Below are 8,049 nucleotides of genomic sequence, written 5' to 3' on the forward strand. Positions count from 1 at the left end.
GCCAACCTCCTTTCCCAGACACCTGTCCCAGACCTCCAAACATGGTCATCACCCACGAGGTTGCGGCTCGCCCCACCAACCCTCTCCAGCTTCTTTTCCACAAGCTGTCACATTTTTAGCTGAGCGAAACTGTGGCGTTTCTTTATTCCCGCAGGAACAGACACGCTAAGTACGTGGTGGAGACGACGTCGAGGATCACGAGCTTCCCTGTATCCACCTATCTGTGGGCAGGTGAACGTGTACTCGATGTAGGCAGCAAACAAGGACACCCTCACCCCCTTGCTGGATTTCTTCTTGCATTATTCCCACTGGAAGACAGAAATAGCTGGTTGTCCTCAGTGCCGTGGTCATCTGGGTGACTTCTCCTTGTGTGATCATCCGCTGTCCCCCAAGTGATCCGGATCCTTTATCATGGAGGCCAACTCTGGATGCTGGTTTTAATCTCCTGTCCCTGGACAAGGGTAGGGAAGGGAGCTAGTGAGAGGCAATGGGAGCGCTTTGGGCCGCAGGCAGTGCAGCATATTTGGGTGCGGAGAAGCCGTATGTGCCAGCTGCCTCGTGGAGCTACACAGAGATAATCATCCGTGTTCACGCACCCAACTGTCCGCCTCTGCCGGGCTGCAGCATCTCTAATGCGCTTCAGTTCCCAAGCCAGCAGAGAGCATCTGGCGTTGCATGGGGAAGAAAATTGGAAATTTGGGTCTTGAGTCGCATCGTGGCAAGGAGATGTCAAACCGAGATTGAAATTCCTCTATCTAAATGGAAATGAGCAGCGCTTCTGCCATCAGGGAGGGATCGCCTGTTCCCGCTCCCCCCGTCCTGGCACACACAGAGACGACGGACAGACCGGCTGCACTGCTGAATGGATAGCAGAGCAGGAGGGGCGCAATGCAGGGATGTCCTCCCCCGGCACCACCACGAGAGAGCCCGTCCTATCCTTGCATCAAGCCACGGGAGAGAGATGCTCCCACTCCACACCCTGAGCGACCTGCGAGCGTGTCAAAATCATCACCCGCCACAGGGCGACCCGACCTTGCGTCCTGACGGGCGTTCGGCCTCACTAACAGACAGACACTTACTGCAGCTGCCAAGACGGGAATGAGATGTACGATGATAAAAGAAGGATCTTGCTGCTAATGGCCCTGAGCAGGACCAGCCCAGCAGGGACAATTATCGCAGTGCTGATAGCAGGAGCAGCTGCTGCCAGCGCGAATTACCGTGCTGTCTGCGGGGCCAACAATGCCAGAGCCACAAAGCCTGAGGTCGCCCTGAATGATGGACTTTCAGACAGACCCTCAGCTGAGTGGGGCAGTGCTGGGTCTGCAATGCAGAGGGGACCGGGCAAGATCCCTGTGCTTGCTCTCTTGCCTGCCCTGGTGTATGATGTGCTGCTTCCTTTGGGACTGGTTGGAAGTCAAATGCAAGGGCAAGAGCCCTCACCCCGTGGGTGATGCACTCTCCAGCCCTTCCTGGTCCCACCTGGACCACTTCCCCCAGCCTGTGGCATCTGGGAGCTCAGCTACAAGTCACAGGAGAAGGCGGCAAGATGCTTTTTAGCTTAGCCCCTCTCTAGGAAAAAAGAAGAAAACCAGGAACCACCTTCCCTACAACAAAATGGAGAAGTCTCAGCTTGTACCTCCTCCTTCCCATCCCCAGCTGGCACCTCTCCCTGCATGCTCTGGTCACCAGCATCACAAACAGGGTTGGAGACCTTCCGAGGGCGAGGGATGGGAGACCCTGCCTCTCCCGTGCTTCCTTCACGGGCCACCACAGGCCATGGCTGAGGGTCACGCCTTGCTCACCTTTCTTGGTGTACGCCTGGATGGACACATTCTGCAACTTCTTCGAGTGACAACACTCTCCTCTGGACTGCATGGTCCCTTCTGCCCTCTGAAGCATTCCTGGGGTCTCTGTTTTCCCCTTTTGCTCTCCCAAGCCAACAGGTCAGTAGAGGAAGTCATTGGGATCCCATAAACATCCCCTGAGAAGACCTCAGTTACTGGAGCTGCAATCTGGGTAGCACCTGGGACTCTGGCTTAAATGACATTCAGCAGGACACTGGGTCTTGCTGCCTCACCCTCCATTACCTCTGGCAGGACTTTAACACCTAGTCACCACACAGCCCACGGATTCCAGAGCAGGACATGAGCCAGGACAGCCCAGGATGGTGGTGGCACGCTGCATCTCAGCCCTTGTAGGACACGGTTACAAGAGGGACTGAGCAGATGGGGGCAGAGGAGGCTCAGGCAGCCTGCATGTGCGGAAGGAAAAGGGAATTAGGCGCAGCACAGAGCCTGCAATCTTTACCATAAATTACCAGCTAGAGTTGGGGGTTGCTCAGACGTCGGGACATGATGCTAGTGCCTTGCAGAAAGCACTGCTGCAATGTGCCTCTCCAGGGGCCGCAAGGCACCTGCGTGGGAAAGCAGCTAATGCACGTGCAATAAATTAGGATGTCGTGAGCACATGGAGGCCGCGCTACGCCGCATGGAGTGCCCACCCATTGCAGACGCAGTAAATCCAAGACCGCCGCATGCACAAGGGGCAAATCAGGCAGACTATTCCCCTTGGAGAGGGGCAGCGGCACGTGTGAGCAGTGACTCAAGGTGCTCTACACAGAGGCAAAGAGATGCAAGAGCCTTCCCCATAAATCAGGACACGCTGTGCATGGTCAGAGAGAGCACACTAAAACCAGACGTGCTGTGAATTTGCAGAGAGGTAACCCTTAATGCGTGCAGTAAATCAGGACACGCTGTGCATGCGCAGAGAGGCTGTAATGCTGCATATGGGCAGTAAATCACAGTGCACTGTACATGCGCAGCAAGGCTACCCCATACAGGAACAGCGAGAGGACACAGATGTGCACGGAGCCCGTCGGTCCCACGCAGGCACAGATCAGGACTTGCTGTGCGCTGCCACTTAATGGAGAAAAATTCAGCATGCATACATTTATCCTGGAAATTAAGAGAAAGACTTGTCGCTGCACAGGTCATCAAGCTGAGCAAGATGTGAAGGACAGAGAATGCTTGAGGCACGACCACCAGATGAGGACACACTTTGAATGCACGAGATGAGGGTCAACCACGAGGTGCTGCATGAGATCGGGGAGGAAAGGAGCAAGGTCACCTCACTGTGAAGGAAGGAGCAGATTTAGGATAACCTGGATACGGCTCAAATAGCAAACAAATGCAACAAATGTGCCTCCTACATCCAGAAAAGGGAAAAGAGGGATTAAAACATATCTAGACTTTCATACCTTTCCGAGGTTTTTTTGAAGGAAACCCAGCTTCAAGATAGGAAGCCAAATGGAAACAGAATTTATCACAGATACAGTGTCTCAGTGTAACGTAATGATTTTCCTTTGATAATTAACTTAGACAAAGTGATGCAGTGCATTTAGGCTGGTTAGATTTAAGGAAGGAGTTTGATTTGCACCCAATATGAACCAGTTTCCAATGCTGGAAGTCATGGGTATGGATATAGCAGAGGAGGAACCAACTAATCAAGTAAATGATGGGTTGTATTAAAAGGGGTGTCTCTGAGCAAAGAGACGCTTCTAGCACTGTTCCTCCACCCAGTCTTGGGATGACCCCACTAATATTAATAGCAAGCAGTGCAGGGCTGGGAGCGTGGAGTCGTCATGCCTGAGATGTGTTTTCGGGAGGGACACAGCCACATCACTAGCAAGGCACTGGGAAGATCTCACCCAGAAGATGTGCCCGAGCATGCTGTTTTGGAGACAGGCCTCCAAAATTGTGCAAGGAAAAGGAGAGAACTGCTCACAAGTGTAGACTGAAAATTAGGTGGAGGCATCCAAGCATGGATCTTTCGGGACAATGTTCAAACAGGGTACCAGGAGCAAGTAACTGGTTTGAGACAATGCTGGGGAAGCATACCGAAGGGACTGAGCAAGGGTGGTCTCCGAGTTAGGAGCTGAAACTTGGCCCTTTTTGGTCTTTACAAGAAGATTTGAAAGGCAGCATTCAGCTGGGCCATGTGTGTGCCACATGCATGTGTGTGCTACGTATGTGCTACACTGCACGTTTTGCTGGTAGCCTGCAGGGATCAGGAACAAATTTCTCTCCTTTGCTATAAACTTTGGCAGCTGAGCTGTTGGGTTATTTGATCCTTCTGCAGATTGCTGTGGTTAGAGAAAGAATACAGGGCACTGGGTTTTCAGTGATATTCAAGCAACTTAGGCATCACTGCTAGGGCTGGGGTTTTAAACTAATCCCTAGGTTTGGGCTTAAGGGAACTTCTCCAGGCCAGAGGGGCAGGAAGGGGGCATGGATGATGGACGACACCCTACACACATCTGAGGGTTTTACCCAGTCCCGCCAGGATCAGAGTTACTGGTGATGCTCTCCAGCCTCTGAGGTGTTCAGGAGCCTTGATGGCTTGTGCTGGGGTGGGTGATGAGGCTGATGTCAGGCTCGACGCTAACCAAAGTGCTTAATTTCCAGCAGGTGGGAGACACTAGGGACTGTGACAGAGTTTCAGCAAACACGCCCCAGCTTCCAAGGAAGGCAAGCTCAAATTTTGCCCTGAATCAGCCTTTCACCCCTCTTGGTTGCCTTCCTCCTGCAAGACTGCATCTTTTGGCCAGTGAAGTCCTGTGCAGGAGTAAGTGCAGCCCCAAGATGGCTCACAACCAGGCGGAGCGGCACGGGGCTCAGGGGCCGCGCCAGCTCAGCCCTGACCGCCGAGCAAGAGCATGGTCCCAGCAGTGCTAATCCAATTATGAAACAAACTTTGTTCCTTCATTATCAGGGCCTGCAGCATGCTAAAACAGCTCAGCGATTATGGAGGGCTTAGCCAGGGACTAGAGATCAGGCGATGAATGACAGAGCTGTTTCACTTGCAGGGAGGAGGGACACAGAACAGAGGCAGCCGGGAGGACACGGGGGATTGCCGGGACAAGTGGATTGGGAATTGCTACAGACAAAGGTCTCTGGTCAACCTTCATGCTCCCAACGGGGTTAACCTCAAAGCCACATCAGGTTGCTCAGGCCCTTGTCTGTCCTGGGGATTAGCATCCTCATGAATGGGGATCCCCCATCACCTCGCTAGCCCTGTCGCATGGCTGCCCCCCCCGCCCCATTCCCAAACAACATTCACTTCAGTCATGGGATGGCAAAGGTAGCACTAAAATACCCTTGCAAGAGAGATTCAATTCAGATTTTCTGGGGAGCTCCTGATCCGCTCCCATCACAAACAGAGCATGCAATGCACCAGCCAGACCCAGAGTCACATACTTTCTGTGGGAATCCCAAAATGAGATCCCCTGGGTCCCAACAGGACCCAGAACCTGCTTGCATCTGCCCCATTTGAGAAGATCAGGTCCATTCCCTGACCCAATGTCAAGCTGTGGGCTGGCTCTTTGCTGTGGCTCTGCATCCTGCACCCTGCTCCTGCATCTTTCTTGTTGGATCTCCTCCACCACACAAGGGCCCACATGGAGCTGGAGGCTCCACTGGGCGGGAGCCGTTGCCCTCAGGCTGCAGTGAATTTGCAGCCCTCTATCCCTGGTGTCCAGTCTCTCCTGGTAACGCTATGCTTTATCCCTGGTGTCCAGTCCCCCCTGGTAAATGCTATGAATAGGGAAAAAAAAACCTAGCTGGGCTTACAGCAGTTCTGCTTCTCTCCAAAAAAAACCTTTCTTGACTCTTGTCAATGCTAACACTGCTTGGAGCAGGAAGGTGGACTAGAGACCTCCTGAGATCCCTTCCAACCCAAGTTATCATATGAGTGTAGCCAGGTCAAAGGAAGTAGTTATTTCCCTTTATTTGGCACTGGTGAGGCCACATCTGGATACTGTGTCCAGTTTTGGACCCCAAGTACAAGGAAAGAGTCCTGCAGAGGGTCACTAGGATGGTCAGGGCCAGAGAACATGTTGTGCAAGGAGATCCTTGAGGAGTTGGGCTTCTTTAGCCTGGAGAAGAGAGGGCTGAGGATGGATGTAATTGCCACAGGGAGGATTGAGAGCTGCTTAGCTGAAACACTTGGACACAAAGCCCAGCTCCAGAGCAGTCCTGCTGGTCCGTGACTGTTTCTGGGGAGCTGGTGCAATGCACACAGGTCTCACACCTCTCAGTGCTCGGCAGGGATGCCTCCGAGATGGAGCCGGGCTGCTTGGGCAGGATTTCACCATAAGGCTGCGAGCTCGCTGATACAGCCAGCACTAGCTGCCAGGCAGTTTGCTCCCTGCCAGTTTCTCCAGAAAAAAACCCACAATACATGGGGAGGCTCTCCTGTGCCTTCACTCCCCAGCTGCACGGACCTGAGAAGCCTCTGCTTTCCCAGCCATGGCCACGGAGAAGGCAGATTATCCCCCAGGATGAACTCGGCGCTGGAGCCGTCACGGCACAGCAGGGCTGCTAAGGGCCCTTGAAACCTTTTAAATGCGGCAAGGGCATCCAAGAGCATCTCTGCAGATTTCTGCATCTCCAGCCCTTTCTGCAGGCTCTGGTGTGGCACTGCCGGGAGAAAAAACCCTCCAGCTGGAGTTGCCTCCATCCCCGCCGGACAAGATGCCTCCCTGGGATGGAGAGAGGCAGCTGGTGAGCTGCCAGCAGCCAAGCAGGGCTGTAAGGAGACACCGGGCGCCTGACGAGCTCAAACCGCTGCCTTTTAAGGAGTGGCAGAGGCTGAGGCATCCTGGAACAAACCACCACAGTTTCTGCAGGCTCCCAACCGCAGCGTGCACTCGGGGACCACACTGGCCGTGCCCGAGGGTCCCCACAGCAGCTCAAAGCCGTGATGGGCAGCCAGGACAGCAATCCCCCGGCTACAGATTGAGTCTGGAAAACCCCAGAGCCCTGGATGGTAGAGCAGGGTTCCTGCTGCGGCGCTCACCCACGCAAGGTCCCCGCGGTCCCATCGATCACCTCCGTCCCCCCCCAGCAAACCAGCAGGACCAGCTCCTTCCTGGGAGCAGGCGGTGGGGAGGATGACGCTTTTTCACAAAGCCTTCATCAAGCCACTGCTAACACATCCCACCAACGCCCCAAGCACTTTGCTCCGCTGACGCAAAAGGTTTTGCTGGTCCAGCAGCGAATTTGCTGCTGCCATCCCCTCTACTGAGGACAGCGGGACCACCCAGGGAGCGGAGGGGAAAGGGAACGTGCTGCAGGGGAGTAACAGCGAGACCGAGCTTAGTCTGGAGCATGGATGGAGGAAACGTATGTGTGTGGGTACAGTAGCGAGCAACACCAGGAACAAGGTTAAAAGGCAAGGTATGCATTAAATGCTACAGAGCATGAGGTGTAGCTTCAGCCAAACGAAGAAAAGGAGCAAGCTGGCCTAAAGACAAGGTGTCAGGAAGACGAAGAACAGGACTGGAGCCAGTAAATACCCAAAGGCAGAGAACAGACCTGTGAAATTCAGGGATTTTGCCTAAGACTTACGAGGGGTGAAGGAAAACGAGGCAAAAGATCGCAAAGAGCACCCCCTTCTACAGGGAATAACAGGCAAGTTCAAAATCAGCTCATCGCTGCCCACAAAGGGTCCCAAAGACATAGGAAGGATGTGACCACCGGCATCCCTTGTCCCCTGTGTCTCACATGAGTGAGCTGGCTGGACCACTCGGGCACACGGGTCTCAGTGTATGCAAGAGCAAAGGAAAAGTCAATTCGCGTCGAGCTTTTGTGTAATAAAATCCCCCTCCCCACCGTTTTGCCACACCGATCCCCCACTCAAGGTGGTGGGACGCGGGCGCGCGGTCCCCATGGAGCAGGAGGCGACCATGCACCACTTTATTAGGCAGTGGTGCTGCACGCGCAGCCGAGACTGGTCACTATTTACATTTGGCAAAGGATGGTGGTGAGTACCGAGCACCCGTGCGGGTGGGGGCCACCATCGGCCTGCCTGGCCCCCCGACACCTCGCTAGCCCTGGGCAGGCCCCCGCTCGCCCCCTGCCAGCCTCGCCTGCGGGCACAGCCATTTTGTCTCCCATGGGCAGAGCCAGGCACCCTCACGGAGGCACCTAAGGCCTGCTACTGGATGATTTCTCCCCCTTTTCCCCACACATTGCCCCCCTCCCCGGCCTC

Source organism: Gymnogyps californianus, chromosome 11 (assembly GCF_018139145.2).
Source record: "Gymnogyps californianus isolate 813 chromosome 11, ASM1813914v2, whole genome shotgun sequence".
NCBI classification, from domain to species: Eukaryota; Metazoa; Chordata; class Aves; order Accipitriformes; family Cathartidae; genus Gymnogyps; species Gymnogyps californianus.